This window comes from Tachypleus tridentatus, chromosome 9, assembly GCF_004210375.1.
Source record: "Tachypleus tridentatus isolate NWPU-2018 chromosome 9, ASM421037v1, whole genome shotgun sequence".
NCBI lineage: Eukaryota > Metazoa > Arthropoda > Merostomata > Xiphosura > Limulidae > Tachypleus > Tachypleus tridentatus.
This window is the reverse complement of record NC_134833.1, coordinates 132,350,433-132,370,339: the sequence shown is the minus strand read 5'-3', so window position 1 is coordinate 132,370,339 and position 19,907 is coordinate 132,350,433. Positions and strand designations below refer to the sequence as shown.

The following is a 19,907-nucleotide window of genomic DNA, read 5'->3' as shown; positions in this document are numbered from 1 at the left end:
AGCAGTGTAAGACTAGAAGGAAGGTAGCTAGTCATCACCACCCACCGCCAACTCTTGGGCTACTCTTTTACCAACGAATAGCGGGATTGACCGTCACATTATACACCCCCACGGCTGGGAGGGCGAGCATGTTTAGCGCGACGCGGGCGCGAACCCGCGACCCTCGGATTACGAGTCGGACGCCTTACGCGCTTGGCCATGCCAGGCCTTCTTAATTATTAGATAAGAATTTCTTTGTTTCAAAATTTCAAGCAAAGCAACACAAGTGCTATTATCTGCTCGTAGCTGTTCCTAATGTTGAACTGATAGACTAGAGTTGACTGTCTTCAGTATAACGTACCTAAGTTCCTAAATTGAAGAACACAATTTTGCAGCTGTGGTTGCTTGTTGAATTTTGCGCACAGCTAATCAGGGGTTCTCTTCACTTCTTGCCCTTAGTTTTAAAGTCATCTACTAGAAAGGGCATCTAGTCAACACCGCCCACCACCTACTTGTGTGCTACTCTTATGGAGCAGTGTGAATTGATCGTCACTCTTATAACGCATCTACAGCTCCAAAATGCGAAGCGCAATTTTATTTTTCCTCAGCAACTACAGAGCGTGAACATCAGAATCTTTTATTCACATTTTGGTACATTAATTACTGGGCTGCTATCACCGACTGGTGAAGTACCTATACATTTATAAGAAGAAAAGGGGGGGCTGTTTACTGCAAGGTAAAGCAGGCGAGATCAGTTACGTTGCAGTTTCTTTTATGCGTGTGTAAGAAAATATGTGGACGTGTGTGTGATAGGAGGAAACATGATGAGCAGAGCAGTACAGGCAATAACTTCCTCCTGCAATTTTTAACGTGCAATTTTTTTTAATGCTAAACAGTATCCATGTACTAAAACGCTCTTTTAGTAATTAGGAACCCTAATTACTATACATTTATTATCTGGTAATTAATTCTTCATCACATGGATTTGTTTAAAATGATTAGATAAATAAGTTGTTTCTTTGTGTATAAATATTTTTTGTTTGATTTTACTGACAAAGTTCTTGTTACGTTAAATTGAGTCCCCCAGGGGCTCAGTGGTAAGCAAGTATGAAGACTTCCAGCGCTAAAAACTAAATTTCGATATCCTTAGTGGTATAGCACGGGCAATCAACGCCCTCTTTAACCTTGTGTTTAACTACAACCAAGGAAAACATTAAAATAAAACTATTCTTCCCATATACTTTTTGATGTAGTTTCCTCTGTTTGATTTACACTTTTATAATAAATAATAAGCCATTATTATTGAAGACAATAGGGGAAGGGGGTCAACTGTTAATTTGCTGCTTTTAAAGACGGTTTCATGTATAGTCCTTCATGTAACTTTGTACGAAAATGTGGGCTCGACACGACCAGGTAGTTAGGGCGCTTGACCACAACCTAAGGATCGCGGGTTCTAATCCCCGTCACACCAAACATGTTCGTCCTTTCAGCCATGGGAGCATTATAATGTGACGTTTAATTTCACTTTTTGTTGGTAAAAGAGTAGCCCAAGAGTTGGCAGTGGGTGGTAATGACTAGCTGCATTCTCTCTAGTCTTACAGTATTAAATTAGGGACGACTAGCGCAGATAGCTTTCGTATAGATTCGTGCAAAATTCAAAACAAACAATTCTACGAAAATTCTGAAACAAGCAAACTAGAACAAACAATAACTAATGAAGTTTTATTCTTATTTTCTCTAGATTTAACCCTCAAGCTGTCATGAGTAGGGGCAGATCCAAGAGCTTTAGATAGGGCAGTCGATCTTAAAATAAGTTTCTCGTCTTTGTATGTATCATTTTGCATACTCAAACTTTAACTTATAATATCTGTGAGTTGAGCGCCCTAACCACTCGGCCATGCCAAATCTCAATAACTCACAATCGATAATTTCATGTTTATTCATCACTATGGCCAATATAGTTTGTCTTTAATTATCGGAAAAACGCCGCTTAGGTTGGGATGCACATAAAGAAAACAGAGACCAAAAAAACTGAAGAGCATATTAATCAAACGGAAATAAAAAGAACAACAAAAACATGTGGGAGAACAAACAAAACGGAAACCAAAGAAACAATAGTATACTTATTCAACAGAAAAATTAAGTAGATAAAACAGCGAAAAACAAACCAGCAAGACAGGAAACGTTCTTAAATATTGTGATTTAGGCTCAAAATAATAAGACGTACTGTTTGCAGACTTTAAATTTATTACTACTTTTGAAATTGCGAGAAATTGCGGTTATCACTTGATGGTAAGCCAGCTGAGTTGTACCACTGTCAACAGGCTGTTTAATGAACACGTGTATACCTTGTTGACGTATTTTAATTTTAAGTCGAAAAGGTTTGTGTAGGAAATCTGAACAAATATCAAACAATAATATGCGCAGCTTTTAATTTTTCAGGCATACAATAGTTTCGAATACAGATTTTCAGTCAACTTTTTGTTAAATATCTTAAAAAATCCATATAATGAGTTCCAATTGATAAGTCTTGATGAAACAAAGTTATGTGACATATCTATGTATCACAAGTTCATGGCGGGGCGTAATGAATTACTTCGTTCTTAGGATCCTAAAAATGTTGTCATGGTGAGATTATAGGTTAATTGAGATGGAAGAAGTGTTTGAAGAATTAATACCTAGCATATAGTTCAGATTATAGGAAAGCTGGATATTGCGTCATTCGTAACGAAGCGCAAATACTGAAAAATGATGACAGGAAATACTGAACTCTGTTTTTGTTTGCGGATCTTCTTTCTTTCCGCACTTGGTTGCTTGCTGAGTGAGACACTCCCTTTTTGCAACCGGAAGTTTAACCGTATTCTTTCTCCATTTTTTTATGTGAAAAGAGACAATAGACAACATAGAGAGTTCGAAATAAAAGTTGGGTGTAGTTCGAATTTTAACGCTGATATTATTCTTGTTTGTTTCAAGGGTAATAGTTCTTTTTTGGGGTTGTTCACCTTCCCAGTGTATTGATATAGATACAAAAAACTTAAGATGGAATCGCTTTTAATAACAAAATTTTACACATCATTTTGTAGTAAATGATCTTAGTGTCTCAGGTAATCATCTTAGTGAACGTACTACTTAAGCCGTTTTGAATAAGAACCATGGTTCTCGTTCCGTCGACAAATAATATTTGTTTGTTTGTTTGTTTTTGAATTTCGCACAAAGCTACTCGAGGGCTATCTGTGCTAGCCGTCCCTAATTTAGCAGTGTAAGACTAGAGGGAAGGCAGCTAGTCATCACCACCCACCGCCAACTCTTGGGCTACTCTTTTACCAACGAATAGTGGGATTGACCGTCACTTTATAACGCCCTCACGGCTGAAAGGGCAAGCATGTTTAGTGCGACGAGGATTCAAATTCGCGACCCTCAAATTACGAGTCGAACGCCTTAACTCACCTTGCAATGCTGGACCCGTGAATATTAAAGAGGTTTTTACTCGAAATAACGTGATACAGAAAGTAGTATAAATAAATTAAATGCCAGGCATAGATAGCCCAGTGGTTATCATGTTCTGACTAAATCCGATAGTTCATAATTCGCGGTCCTTGACGCAAAAATATATTCCTCGTTTGGGGGCTTTTGGTGCACTATAAGAGTGATGGTTGAATTACACTAGTGGTTGACACAAGATAACCGTGCAGTCTGTTACCTCAAAATTAGCTTTGTACGAATATTCTGAAACCGCTCATCCTTATTTACTGTAAAGATACCGTCCACGATTTTCTCAGCAGCAATTATCTGTTGTCTCAGCAACACCACGGAATATTTTGACACATAAGTTTATTTAAAATGAGTACTTATTAGTCCCAGGGAACTTTGTTAAGGTCGAAGTATAGATGTGAAACTCACTGCATTACTGCTAGCTACCTCAATTTCAATTCGCGTGAAAAATAAAATTTGCTTTTATCATAGCCAACAACGATTCCCTCGAGTAGTCATGCTTCTGGCTTTATTCGAGCTATAGACTTGTTTGTTTGCGAGTTTGTTGACCATTGATGTTGACCGGCACGAAAGACATGAAATAATGATGAACATATATATTGATTCTTATTTTAATACCTATGCATGTTTCTTCTTTCTTATTTGATGTCCCTCACAGTTTTTTGACAAAGCGGTACAAAATCTACAACAGAATGTAAATGAATAAAAAAATCGGAAAAAAGATGTGAAGGCACCTAATACAATGAGGTCAAGGTTGTTTTTTTAGGAGCCTCTCAGATTGTATACATCGAAATACTTGAAAACAATGATAAGACGTAAGGGAAGTTTGAAAATAATAATTTAACTTTAGAATAAAGAATTTCTAAAATTAATTCAGCTATAAAGTGGTCTAAGGGGTTTTGTGGAATTCTCAGGACTAGATCCTGAACACATAAGGATTCGTTCTAAGTAATCACCAACATTGATAATTTCACATTTGTTTATAATGGAGGTTTTACAAGACCTTAGTATTAGCTGAATTAACTTAATTTTAAGATGATATAAGCTTGTGAGTGGACTTTAAAAAGAGAACATTTTGTATAGTTACTGTTTCTCTTTCACAATTAATTTACTAAAACATGTTCACAATCACTAATTCGTACCATTAAAGATAATTTGATTGGAAGGAGGGAAAATCTGAAAAGAAATAAATCTTACACGTAATTTTTAGATCGAAGAATTTTCGTGTTGCTTACCATGTGCCTATCATGTGGGTTTTATCCAACTAAGAACTGCGTGGGTTTTCCATATCTAAATATGTTCACAGCGTAGTGTAAAGTGTAGTGAGTTTGTAAAAAACTGAAGAAAACAGCCAACATTTAGAGAGAGAATGGGATACGTCTCTGAGACTGCAGGTTATTTAATTAATTGCGGGAAGTCTAGTGTAATGTAATTTGTACAAATCACTTAAAGATTTCTCATATAAAATAATACAAAGAACAAATTAGGAATCTAATCTAGCACAATAATGAAACTATTTTCAATTACATTAATCATAACTCAATCCACAAACAAAAACAAGTAACTTCAATAGTAATTCAATCCACAAACAATACAGCTAATAAGAAACAAGTTAGTTTAACATTTTAATGATAACTCAATCCACAAACATTTCAGAAAATGGAAAACAACACATTTTAACGCTTTAATCATAACACAATTCAGAAACACTTTAACAAGCACTTGACAAGTAATTTTTATGCCCTTCTGGAAAGTTCTTATTTTAAGGGTCAGAAAGCTAAAAACATACCTGTTTCACTGATGTTTTTCAAGACAGTAAAACAATTAGGAGATAGGACCTTAGTATTATGGTGGTTAATTTATTTAAACTTTCTTCAAAAGATAGAAGGCATATTCATCATTTTAATCAATGAGACTTGTTGTGTTTTTTTTTAAATGTATATTAACTGATGACATAAGAAAAGATCTATTCGTTGTTCTAAGACCTTTTGGTGTAGTCGTTATTAGTGACTTATGCGAATATTTGTGGTTACATATGACCTTTTACATCGTATAACAAAAGTCGTGGTAAACATTCTAAATTTCAAAAAGCAGAGCTGACTGTATATTATGCAAGAATATATCTTTTATAAATACGAAACAGATTAATTCACAAAAAAGCTATTGATGTACGCTTTACCTAAGAGTCAGTTTCACTCCTTTACTTACTAATAAATGAGTTGCAGAGATCGAAATCAAGCTTTGAATATTTCTTGCATAATAAATAAAATATTGTGACATCACTTCTAAAATATATTTGAAAACAACCGACCGAAATCGCGACGTTGAAACAATTGTTTCAATATACAGAGACTGACTTTTGTAAAAAAAATCTTTATTTGATAAATTCCAGTTTTGTACTGTAGACATACGTGTAGTCCTGCTACAGTTTTTGTTTTGTGCTGGCCTGGCATGGCCTAGCGCGTAAGGCGTGCGACTCGTAATCCAAGGGTCGCGGGTTCGCGCCCGCGTCGCGCCAAACATGCTCACTCTCCCAGCCGTGGGGGCGTTATAATGTTACGGTCAATCCCACTATTCGTTGGTAAAAGAGTAGCCCAAGAGTTGGCGGTGGGTGGTGATGACTAGCTGCCTTCCCTCTAGTCTTACACTGCTAAATTAGGGACGGCTAGCACAGATAGCCCTCGAGTAGCTTTGTGCGAAATTCCAAAACTAACTAACTAACTAACTGTTTTGTGCTTAGCAGAGTCAGGCATTCAATGAAATCATAAGCTTCTTAGTACACTGGTCATCGTTTTTGTTTTGTAAGAAGTTTCTATAAATGCCATCATCTGAGAATGTATGATGTATAAGGACCAACACAAGGTGATTTTATTCTCTGACATCATCGTCCATTCATGGTACGGCATCTTATGGTATCATGATTATTTGGCACGATTCCATTAAGTGTATAGTTTCAACAGAGTGTCAGGTTTATGGCCCACTTAGTTGGACAGAAAGGCCTGCTAGGCCCTGCGTTTACTCTCGTTTTTGTGCTTAGCGATTAATGGAAACTGTATCATTTTTGATAGTTTACATACAGCTTTTCATGAAGATTTAGAGCGCAGAGAGTAAGTCACTGTAAACTAAAAGTTAGAATTTATTACAATTTTATATAAGAAACAAATTAAGTCAAGATCAATGAGGAAAATAATTTGAAAGACATAAAATGTGTTTAAAGGATGTTAAGATAATCCTAGCTTTGAGTTTCATGAAGAGATGAATTTCTCTAATATGATTACATGTTTTTTCAGTATAGGATTTGTTTGATTTGTTGTGTGTTACACCCCTAGACACACTCGATATTTCGGAGCTTGTGAATCGGCTTAGAATTTGCGCGATATCACAGAATGTTTCTTACACCTAAATATGCGTCACAAAAGTATTTCTGACCAGCTAACTTCGCTGGTTTGCTTTGAATTTCGCGCAATATGCGCTATCCGTCCCTAATTTAGCAGTGTAAGAGTGGAGCGAAGGCAGCTAGTCATCACTACCCACCACCGACTCTTGGGCTACTCTTTTACCAACGAATAGTAGGATTGACCGTCACATTATAACGCCCTCGCGGCTAAAAGAGCGAGTAAGTTTGGTGTAAAAGAAATTCGAACCCGCGACCCTCGGATTACGAGTCGAACGCCTTAACCCACCTGGCCATGCAGGGCTCTAGGAAGTTTGTGTTTTCTTATAGCAAAGCCACATCGGACTATTTGCTGAGCCCACGGAGGGGAACCGAACCCCTGGTTTTAGCTTTGTAAATCCGTAGACGTACCGCTGTACTAGCGGGGGGCTAACTTCCCTGATTACTATTTCAAATACAAGGACGTTGGCAGATAGCCTCAGAAACTTTGTCATAAAATGTACAAAACAAATGTAATTTGTTTGTTTTAGCGTGTTGTATAATTGGTTATGAGCGTTTTGTCCACCCTTGGAACTAAACCACGAATTTTAATTTTATAAGCCTCCAATTTACCACTAAGTCACATGTGAAAAATATATCAAGTTAAGCATTAAGACAGTTATCTATGGCTGAAAAGAGCGTCATTTACATTGAAAACTTTGGCAGGAAACTTCGTCGAAATGTCTTCTGTAAATTGTAATATTAAACCAAAAGTAAGTAACTGGGTTTAGGATTACAATAGCGATTACTCTCACATTATGAACGCGTTTGGAGAAAGGGTTAATGTTTGAGTAGACCAATCTGTATGTTTAAGTATAAAGGTAAAATTTATGATTGGTGAATTTGATTGCAAGTAGAAAAGAGTCATGTCTGACACATGCTTATATATTTTAGAGGATAAATAGTGTTTTGTGGAAAAAAAATTATAAATGGGAAAAGTGTTTAGATATTTGGAATCAGAAATCAACTGAAGAAGATCAAATTATATGTTGGAATCAGAAATCAACTGAACAAGATCGAATTATATGTTCATTCTGTTTCTTCAGAGTTATCGAAGCACTTTGTTGAGATAAAAAACAAAACTGTAATGTTTTTAGTTCAATCAAGAGTTTTCCTCGAACGCGTAAAATTGTTCATTAAGTTTTGGACAACATCACATTGCATCCTAGTCATGTCAATTACAAAGAGTATGGTAATAAATCTTCTTAACGCAATCGTGCGTCGTACGTAAGTGTTATAATGCTTATTAGTAACGTAGTCGTGCCAAGAAGTAAAGTACTATAGTAATACAGTCATCCCAAGTACTTTAAGTATTTTGACAGCTATTAACAATGCAATCATGCTAAGCACATCAGTTACTGCAGAAACAAAGTCATGCCAAATACATGAAGTGTCATAGTAACTCTCAGTAACACAGTCACATCAAGTGCTTTAATGTTATAGCATTGTTACTAAGACGGTAAAATCAAGTGCTCTAGTGTTATGACACTGTTACTAACACAGTCGCATCAAGTGATGTAGCGTTATGACATTGTTACTAACACAATCACATCAAGTGCTTTAGGATTATGATATTTTTACTAACACAGTCACATCAAGTGCTTTAGCGTTATGACATTGTTATTGACACAGTCACATCAAGACTTCAAGGACTCTAATACTTCATCACACTAACGTATTTTCGTTTTAATCGAATAACATCTGGAACTCTTAATTAAAGTTAAAAACTGACAGGAAAGTGCCAGTCTAGGAATTGTTGCATTGTCTTTGTGTCATATGTGAGTTTTTAAATCAGAATTACTGTTGTTATCATACTAAAAACATGTCGACAAGACTTAACTGATCGTATGGCACTAAACTAATCGCGTGTAGTAACATAACATATCAGAAATCTGTGACACCGTTCGATGATTAGAAAACAAAACACATAGTTAAGATAACAGTATTCTAATAAACAATTCCATATATGGCAAGACTTCTATACAGTATTAGTTAAATACGTACTTACAGTTCTAATAATTATGTAACTGCTTAAAGATCTTTCCTTCTATATAGATTTTTAAGAACTAGCTGCAGCTCTTTCAACATATTTTTGGAATGAGTCCAATATATGTATATATGTATAATGAATAAGTCTCAAATACGTACATATGCAAACCGCCAAGGAGAGCAGTTTCGTATGTAAACAAATGACAAGGAGTTATTTATTTCAAGGGTATATTATTTAGTGCAGATGTGGTAAACGTTTGGCTTCAATGAGCTATTCCTGCCTCAATACATAAAAGCCGAAACGTCGTCCGTTTCTAGAGACATACAGGAGCAATTCATTAAATTCACAAATCCTATAATGATTTTTTTTAGCTTCATTACACTTATGCTGCTTGTATATTCTGTTATGCTTTTCAAGTAATAACAATCGGAAAATGTGGTTTTTACTTTTTACAATGAAGATACGACACTTTGAGTATACATGTAAGGTTAAAAAAAAAACTCCTAAAATCGAATTTTTTTTTTCTAAATGGAGAGAAACTTATTAATTAAGCCACCTACTGAATCTAAAAAAAAACTACACCTGGACTTTGTATGATGTGAAGACAAATAGACTCAACTTGCACAATGCACCATAAACATCTCAAAAAATGTCAAGTTTGGATCACACGCAGCTGTTGTTCATACATATTAACATAAGTTAGATTAGCTAACAGTATAAGACATACGTATTATCTTTGAAATAGTTACAAAGGACCTACAGCATACGTATTTATTATTGTCATTTTCACAACTAGAAATCTATAAATTAGGGTGGAAGCTCAGAATGAATCCATTCTGGACGTGGAGCACCTGTTAGGTGGTAATTTAGTGGTGTTTTCTTTGTTTGTTTTCTATTAATTATTTTAAGCGTTGTTGGTCGTTTTACATTAATTTTTTGTATGGTTCCTGTTTATCGTTTATTTGTTATTGTTTTTTTTAATAATACGTATGTATGTTTTCTTTTAGCAAAGCCACATCAGACTATCTGCTGAGCCCACCGAGGGGAAGGGGAATTGAACCCCTGATTTTAGCGTTGTAAATCCGTAGACTTACCGCTGTACTAGCGGGGGGGGGCTTTTATAATGCACTAAGTTAAGAAAACTGGAGAATTTTAGTCGGCGTCCAATCCTGAGCTAGAACGTCTAATTAGGGGTGAGTAACGTAATAAGAGATGATGTGTAGTGTGTTCAAAGTTCAAACAAACTAATTGTTGGTGAGAAACGTAAACAGATATAATATAGTCGTAACGTATCGTTTTCTCTTAATCATCACCAAATATTTGTTCAACAAAAATAAATACAATCTCTGCAGTATTACAGGAATCGTTGCGGGTTCGAATCCCGGTCGCACCAAACATGCTCGCCCTTTCAGCTGTGGGGCGTTATATGTGACGGTCAATCCCACTATTCGTTGGTAAAAGAGTAGACCAAGAGTTGGCGGTGGATGGTGGTGACTAGCTGCCTTCCCTCTAGTCTTACACTGCTAAATTAGGGATGGCTAGCACAGATAGCCCTCGAGTAGCTTTGCGCGAAATTAAAAAAAAAAAATACTAGAATCAGCAAAACTTTGATACAGATGATTTAGAAAGTTCACTCGTCCGAAACTAACATATCAGATATCTTTTTAAACTCAAGTCAGTTAAATGAAGAAACTGTATCTGTAAGAGACACCGAGTTACTTTACAGGTTCATTGTTTATACAATACGCTGAAAACAGCGAGCGTTGCAAGTCATTTTCCAGATCTTTTGCTACCAGTTTCTTGGCGAGCAGCTGTACAGCAATTAAATAAACATTTAGGTATTTCATAGATGCTCATATTTGTCCTGATTAGTTGCGTGAAATCTTCGAATTTGTTTTTTTAGCGCTGACGTTCTACTTACAAGAGGCGTGCCTTGAAAATCGTCATCCCTTCTCTGCTTCGCTACCCGGATCCGAGGAAGGAGAACAATATTCTACGCAGGCGTAAAATTGTTCTTGAAATATACGCCATGGTTCTTGGGTGGGATTTTGTCAGTTAGCTCTGTAATTAGTAACGCACACAATGTTATCTTTCTGTGTGGGAAAGTAATAACCCACCTTTGTGTAGAGATAATCTTGTATTTCTATGTTATTTTACTTCTGTGTATATCCTTTGTGAAAGTCTTCTGTCAAACGTTATGTGCAGAACCCTCCACGCACTTACGGTACATTTCAAGTATACATACATATAAATATATATGTTTGTATGAAATTCCCTGGTAGGACCACGGTAAGTCGTGGATTTACAATGCTACAATCAGGGTTTCAATTCCCCTTAGTGGGATAAATAGGTAGTCCAATGTGGCTTTGGTATATGAAAACACATACACACGCATTCAATTGTATTGCAAGTGCAAGTTTTATACTATATATAAATCAAAGATGGTTATCCATTGTGTTTAAAAACTACCGGATTTTTAATCACTGATACCTCAGTTACAAGTAGTTAACATACATCATTGTTTCTACGCGACAAAACCAGAAAAGTTTTGCCATTTTTACTATTTCGTGAATATTTCTGACAATCTTGTAACTCATTTTTTTTAAAATTATTTTCTCAGCCTTGGCTTTGAAACACAACACAGATAGTAATTAATTCGACTACTTAAAACTCACAGGATATCAGGCTCACTGTTCTGAAGCTTCTCTTGATGTGTCAGTCATTTGGTATCTGTTACACAAAAAACTAATGATATCAAACTAGGTGTTTAATATATTTATAAGTTTTTTGTTGCTGGTTAGCACGTACGAATTTCTAACGGCTCATGATTCAAAAATATTTAAAAATAAATATTAAATACATATGAATAGCGTATTTAGTCATTCTGGATGGATAGTTTGACGGATTTACTCTGATATATTTAACATCGACATATGTTAAGTTACATTTATGTTTAGAAATATATATAACTTTTAAATATGTATTGCGAAATTCCCGCCTATTCACTAGATATGCAGAAGATTCTCGAGTGTAAGAATCAACAATACATGCGTGTACGTAAACACCAGTGTATCATCAGTATTGTTGTGCAGGCTTAAATTTCTATAAGCTTTTCTCACGCCAGTTAATGTAACTAACTCGACACCAAGAAACAGTACATATTATTATTTTGCTATAGATAGTATAGTAGAAACTTCGGAACTTATATCTGATTAACGCTTATTAATCAGGAACTCAGATATTTAAAAAGGAACGTTTATAGATCCTGAAGATTACAAATTGTTTAACTTTAGTGGACGTACACCGGACATTAGTGTTTTTACGAATACATTATATAACTTTGGCGGTAAAAAAAAAAATTCGACGTGTGAACAGCAAAGAACGCAGGGCTAGCTAGCTTCCTCTTAAGTTAATTGTACAAACACGAACTCGAAATTAACTCGCTGATTGTGAACCCTCAATAAGACGTCAAAGAAATTCCAGACTAGAAAGAAAACTTGATATTATTTGTAAGTTTGTAAAACTTTTGTACATAGAAGACTACTTGTAGTAGTCGTTATTGTAAATTATATTAATGTTTGTTTACCAAAATATATTTGTATCAAAAATCAAAACCACGTGTATCAATCTTGTTGGTAAGTATCTTAACTTGATACATATCAACATTTATTTAGCTTCTAAATCTAAATTACAGTTTAACTCAGTTTTAGATATTTGAAATTGTAATACGAAATAATAGAGGCAGATAAATGAACAAACAGATACAGATAAACGGAAACGGATAAAGAATAGGCCTAGACAAAGAAATGGAAAAGACAAATTCGACAACTAAGCTGGGTGACAGAAAGCAAACAATCATGTCTTTTGAGTTTTTGCAAAAGTTTGTGTGAGTTCATTTTAATAAAGATATACTGTAAAAAAAACACAAAAAAACAACAATTAAAATTTATATAAATCTAATTATATCACATCAATGCAATGTTTATATTAGGAAAATTATTCAGAAATGGAGAAATATAAAAAAATAATTGTTAGTGACGTAGTAGGCCTATCCTATGACAGTATCAAAAATGTAAATTACAAAGGTGTAGAAAATAACAAATAAAACATTACTAAAATTGTTACATAACAATCAGAATAAAAGGAACAGATGCAAATGAAGTAAACATGTTAATGGCTATACGAAATGATAGAGAAAGACCATTAACTATGTTCAAAGTGCTGCCGAAATGTGACATATGACAGTATGACAAGTTGATAAATTACTTCATTAATGGTGGTTGTTCTTGGTTTGTCCTTACAGCATCGAAGTATTAATGGATTCATAGTACGCAGCCGCTAAAACGTTTTTTCATATCATTTCATGCAAAGAAACCGTTCAGCACATAATGTGGCAGTAACCTGGGTACATTGGTAACATAATCCATGAAGTACTATTCTTCAACTTAATGGTACAACAATACTTAGATGATGCTGAAACAGCTCCTTTATAATATGTATTATAAATACATATATAGTAACTAACTGTTTGGAATTACGCACAAAGCTACACAATGAATCATCTGTGCTTTACCCACCACGAGTATCGAAACTCGATTTCTAGCGATTTGAGTCCGCAGTTGTACTGCTGTGCCACAGGGCTGCTACATATATATTCACACACACACACACACACACACACACATATATATATATACACATTATAGTACTGTTATTTTCACGTATTAATTGTTTATTGGTGGAATATATAAATAATTTTTTTTAATATTAGATATTCTAGTTGATAATTATCGTTTGTTTCTCAGTTAGTCTGAGGGCTTATAACGCTAAAATTTGGGTGTCGAAAACAACAGTAAGCAAAGCCCGGATAGCCCACTGTATATCTTTGTACATAACAAACATTGTTTGTTAAAGACTTTGGACTTTTATATTTAATAGATGCTATACGATAGAGACGTCGCTAAATCGTGCCTTGAATCTTTAGCGACGCTTCTGTTGCAAGAAACACTAATTTTGATTTGTTCAGATGAGGTTCGGAGAAAATAAATACTAGAGAAAGGTCTATTTCCGCCAGTGTTTCAATTTAAAAGTTTTTTTTTTATTACGCTGAAATATCTTAGAATATTAATTACCAATATATATTTTCCTTTCCTTTTTTTCCGTAACAGTTTTGCCATTTGTATTCACCAAACATATTTATATTGTCTGTTTTTCCTCACCACTTTCCACAAAAGGTTTTTTTTTAATTCACATTGGCTAAGTTTCAGTTATTATAACTACATAAGTCTCCATGATGTGAATCTGTCATATCTGCTTCACATATTCTACTTTTCTTTTTTTAGAACTAATATTGCACGTGAAAGATACGTGGTGCGTATTTATATTTGAGAGTTGTATTAAATACGTCTGTAACTGACTAAATGTTGAAAACTTCCGTATAAAATTTTGTATCACAGTTTTACGTCCTATCCAATATTCTGTAAATGTAAATTGCTTAAAAAATAACAACTGCTTTTATTGCCAATTAATTACATTATCTCCCACCTACTCGTGCAAAAAAAAAACAAAAAAAAACTGGTGCTCAGGTCACGTCATTTTGTTAGGGCTGAGAACAGTTATTGACCAGTATGTTCACTGTGTATCTAAAATCTGTTTCCCTTGTATCAGTTAAGGCTGCTGATTGGTCGCCCTGACTCATAAGCTAAACACAAGCATCATAATAAGACTCATTCTCTACCAAAATGTTAGATGAACTTACGGAAATGTATTATATCAAAATGATAAACTTGTGATACGGTTAATGTTCTTTTATGGGGAGGTTTTTCAGTCGTGCAATAGCCTGTGAAGAGGTAAATGGATCACTGAGAAACTTGAAGAAAGCTTCACTCTACATTTTATGTAAAAGGCCCTCAACAGCGGCCTGACATGAATACTTGATGAAAACAAGCTGGAGAAACAGGTTTTTACACGCCTTGTACTTTCTAGAAATATTTTTGTGCTTCGTTGGGATTACTGTCTGTGGCCTTGAAATTAAATACTTTATTCCAGTTTATGATAATAAAGAAAGACTATCTATGCAGAAAAGTTAAGAAAGAAATTAGCTCGGGGCCTGATGTGGTTGTAAGAATTTGAAACTTGATCGGTATTTTTGTTTTTTATTTACTGTTAAAGTCATGCATTTTTGAAAGAATATGGAACTCGCGTGCCAGCTTTACTAATAATATGGATATATACATATATATATACATTTTAAGTTCTCATTCGCACGTAACGTATTTTCATAGGCACAACACGCGGCCCTGATTGTGAGCTTAGTCTAAGAAATATTGTCGATCGTACTACAACATCTGTTTGGTTTTCGTAAATCCGTCATATCAGTGCTTTGTATTATTACGTAGAAATTGTTATAACCATTGTTTATTTCTTGGTATTGTTTCTAATCAGTGAACTCCAACTGATCACGTACTGTGGTTATGCATCTATTGCTTGGCGTTCCAATTTATCCAACAGTTGTTAAGACACTGTCCTCTTTCTCGTCATGGTATGTCCCTTAAACTTCCCTTTGTAGTCACGGCACATTCTCTAATTCTCTTCTGTCGTCATGGTACAACCCAAACCAGAGCCAGGACCAAATCAAAGCGCGTGATACATATACGTTGTAGTTATCACGTGGTCATGGTGATGTCACAATCGGCAGGTGTCAAATCGTGTCGAATAGCATTGTTGAGATAAAACGCCAGTATAATCGAACAGAAGAGCACTTACAGCTCACAGCTGGTTCTATGACATTGGTGACAGTGCTCGTCTCTTCTGTTTCGTAATTTTCTCCTTTTTGTATTTTGGATATTGTGTGAATTATGTAAAAATAAGAAAATCGCCGTTTTGTTTGCAACTTCCGGTCTTCCTAAACCTGCCTTCTAGGAAAGTTAAGCTTGCGGTAAGTAACATGACATTTAAAATACAATATGTATTTAATTACTCAGATTTAATAATGGTTGTGTGACGTAAGCCATTGATTGTTTTTTTTTTATTTCAGTATGCGTCTTGTGTCGTACTGAGTTAAAGATTTATATATAATATTTAGTTTGGTTTTTGCCTTTTGTTTTTGTTATACTTGAGTACAATCAAGGTGTTAACAAGTTACGATATCTTTACAATGATGCAACTACCATCATGATATTTCAACGTGTTGGAGATTTGTGTAGCGGTTAAATTGATATTTTAATAATTCCACAACAATACAGCTACTGACAGTACGTCTTTCAACATCACAACTGAGTTTTAGGAATTTTTGTCAGTTATGTACATGCTAGTTGTATGCAATGCCAGACTTTTTTTTTATTAATCTGGCATGTCACCCAGAGTGAGCTGATTCGATTGCCATAATTTTTAATATGGTAACTAGAAACTGTCCGACGATGCACCTGGACTATTTAGGGTTTATAATTTTTGTTCTAGAAGGAGAGATAAAAACATAAAAAATACAAGTTAAATAAGTCAGTTATTATCTTCCACAAAGCAGGATCGCAATTAGCATCTAATGATGTGATTAAAGACCCAATAACAAAAGGAAGAGAACCATTGTCTAATATTGTTGTTTGTATAATTGCTGTTTTGTTTACGGGTACCCTCAACTAGTTTATATGAACGATATTTGATCATTTTGATATATCTTCATTTCACACCTCGTCCAATGTTATTTAAGAAGAATTTTGTTTGGTTTTCATCAAATGTTTTTGTATTTTTAAACAACAGGCACAAAATATGAGGGGTCTTTCTTAATTCAAAGAACATAATCTCTGTATATTTGAGTCGTTTGCTTTATTGGAACGTTCGCTCTATTTGACTAAGGATTGTTCAATGATTGCTTATCACACATATTAACCTCATCTGAGGTTTACAGTTTGTTTTGATGAACAGTTGGTTGAAATATTTCATGTTCTACCTCAGAGATAACCATGTAAAAGTTAAAAAGTTCATCACACATTTAACAGGGTATAATTATAGTTCTTTAGGATTAAGTAATCTTTTTCACAAATCTTCAAGTCTTAAGTAAACACTAGAAATAACAATGGCTAAGTTAATTGTTTAACACACCTTGTAACTCAATTAATTTTATAACTTCCATTGGTTCTGTAACTGTTTAACACATTTTAACTTTAGACAAGCCCTGTATCTGCTAATTTTTGTTCAAGTAACCTTTTAATTCGCAGCAACAATAATTCGATCTACTGAGCATATTAGATCGTAAATGGCTTAGCTGTTGATGAATGGTTTACTCTAGAATCTAAGTGAATAAGTAGAGAGCAGGTGACAAGAGTGTACAGAACATATGTATTGTTATAGGTGGCTCTACCTGTCAGAGTTTTAATGTGGACTCCCACCTTTAGCAGTGGTTGTGTACAGTCTAAGTAAAACTGTGTAAAGTGACTTTATTAAGAATCAACATCAGTGACTTTTCAGGAAACGTTCTGAGAAGGTATATCACAAACTACAGAGTAAAATGTAAAAGAAAACTTTACCTAAGTTATGCTAGAGTTTTACTGCATGCTAGAGTTTTACTGCAATTTCAATAAACTTCTCAGTAAAAGATACATATCAGTTGATTTATAACATTTCAATATTAAGAAAAAGAAAATTAAGACACAAAAGTTTTAATGTAATTTTCAAATTGTACTGAATCTAAGTAGGTTCATGAAAATAAGTTATAAGAATCGAATTATTGTAATGGTTTCTACTGTTAGGCGATTTCGTCTGAATTAGTCGGTAAAAAAGGATAATCATTGTATTAGTTTGAATACGAGCTTTATTAAGTTATATCAACTAACGATCACTGATATATTACGTTAACCGTAAACTCCAGAATGATGATTTTATAAAGTTGGTAATTTCACTCGTTTTGAAGAACGTATGACGTATTCCTTATTACTTTTTCAATAATAACTTCTTCCTATCACAAACTGAACAAATAAACGTAATGATGTAATAAGTTTCTTCTTCAAATTCAGTGTTAACTTATTAATATATCCAACCATCGGTAATTGTCTCAAGTCTAAATCGCGTTTTACACTGTTCAAACTAGTCCATGAAAGTTTTGAAACGGCTTGATTCAGAAATGGAAAAAAAAACTTTCTTATAACTGTACGACGTTCGACAAGATTTTTGTCATCGTCATCCAGAGTTTTGGATAAAATTTCAAACAACCCTTCCCTTGGTCGACCAGTAATATGAACTGTAGGGACTGTCTAGATTAAAAACATATACTATAACAATATTTTAGGGCCCGGCATAGCCAGATGAGTTAAGGCGTTCTACTCGTAATCTGAGGGTCGCGGGTTCGAATCCCCGTCGCACCAAACATGTTCGCCCTTTCAGCCGTGGGGGCGTTATAATGTAACGGTCAATCCCACTATTCGTTGGTAAAAAAAAGTAGACCAAGAAGTGGCGGTGGTAGGTGATGACTACTTGCCTTTCCTGTAGTCTTACACTGCTAAATTAGGGATGGCTTGTGCAGATAGTTCTCGAGTAGATTTGTGCGAAATTCAAAAACAAACCTAACAAACAATATTTTAGATAAGAAAAGGATATTAAATTGATATACGAATACAATTAAATATCTATCTTCTACTTTCTTTATAAAACGAAACACTGGGTATGTATCTCTAATAAATTATTAATAATAAAAAAACATTGGTTTCTCTTTTACAAGTTTAAATAATAGCCTCTATAAGATGAACCTCATCGGAAATTTTAGGGTTAACTCTACCTACATATTCATACTGTTTTAGAGTTAATATGTTTAGTCCTGTGTAACTTTTCAAAAGCCGTGTTCACCATAAAGTCTTGTTTCCTGACCTTAAACTTTGAAGTTATTGCTCATTCAGTGTATTAGTGTAAACTTTTTGATGACACCTTCTGGTGAAAATAAATACCAGAGTTCGGTTGGTTCATACTGAGTGACGTACTCAGTAAAACTTCATGCATGTGTTCCTAATAGCAAACCCTATATACGTATGTGAAACGAACAAAATCTCATTGATTTGTACTTAGCACGAACAATTCTCTTGTAAGTGTTACATACAGACACGCACCAAGGTGGCTTAGTAGCGTTAAAATTCAGGGTACGATCCCCCGTGATGTTATATGTCAAAGAGCCTATTGTGCAGTTAACCAAACATATGTGCTGATGTGTACAATAAATTTTGTATAAGATAGAGTTTCAGAGGATATCCCTGATACTCAGCTTTGCAATACAGTAAAAATATTTATCACGTAAAACGTGATAATTTTAAAGTAAATAATCGTGTAAACAGATTTCATGGGCAGAGTTTATATTATTCTTTCTTGTTTTGTAAGTCTTAGGAACATTTCGCTTTAACTAAAGGTTTATCATTTTGAGACATGTTTGTATGTATGTAGGCACAAAGCTACATAGTGGGCTATCTGTACTCTGTCCACCACAATTATCAAAACCAGGTTTCTAGCGTTACAATTCCTCAGACATACCGCTGTGTCCTTGGTAGCTTATCATTGTGAAATTATTTTTTGGGTGACTGTAGAAATATATAGGCTTAGCACGTGACTCTAATAATTTCCTATAGTTTGCATAGGAAAGTCTCGTGCGGCAGGTCACTATCGTTAAAATTAGTAAGTAGAGAATAAAATACCTTAAGGCTCTCTATAATTTTTCTCAGGATAATATCAATTAAAATACAAAACAGGTTACTATGGCCGCATTTGCTGATTATATAGCCGACTGACTATCTAAGAGAATGGGCTTTAAGGTGACCTAAATCTTAAAACTTGCACTGTGAATAGTTAATATATCCCGTGATTTTTATGATGTGGACAATAATTATTGTTGATATCTCTACATATAAGTCAAGAAACAAAGTGGTTTTCTTTGATGGTCATGGAAATAAATAAATATGAAGATAAGAACGAAAAGGTGCACTATCATAGAAATATCTTCTGAGAGATATTCTGCGGTAAAACGTGATTTACCTGCTAGAC

At 34.6% G+C, this 19,907-nt stretch overlaps 1 protein-coding gene across 4 annotated transcripts in view; it reads left to right on the top strand.

Moving 5' to 3' along the window:
- Positions 1 to 19,907, top strand: part of LOC143226404 (uncharacterized) — a 63,496-nt gene that overhangs the window by 20,558 nt on the left and 23,031 nt on the right. The window contains exon 1 of one of the 4 annotated variants that reach the window (XM_076457333.1): positions 15,168 to 15,831. The exons of the other annotated variants lie outside the window; for them this stretch is intronic. The gene's annotated coding sequence lies outside the window, so the exon portion shown is untranslated. Of the gene's footprint in view, positions 1 to 15,167; positions 15,832 to 19,907 lie in introns of those variants that run through there. 4 annotated transcript variants of the gene reach the window in all.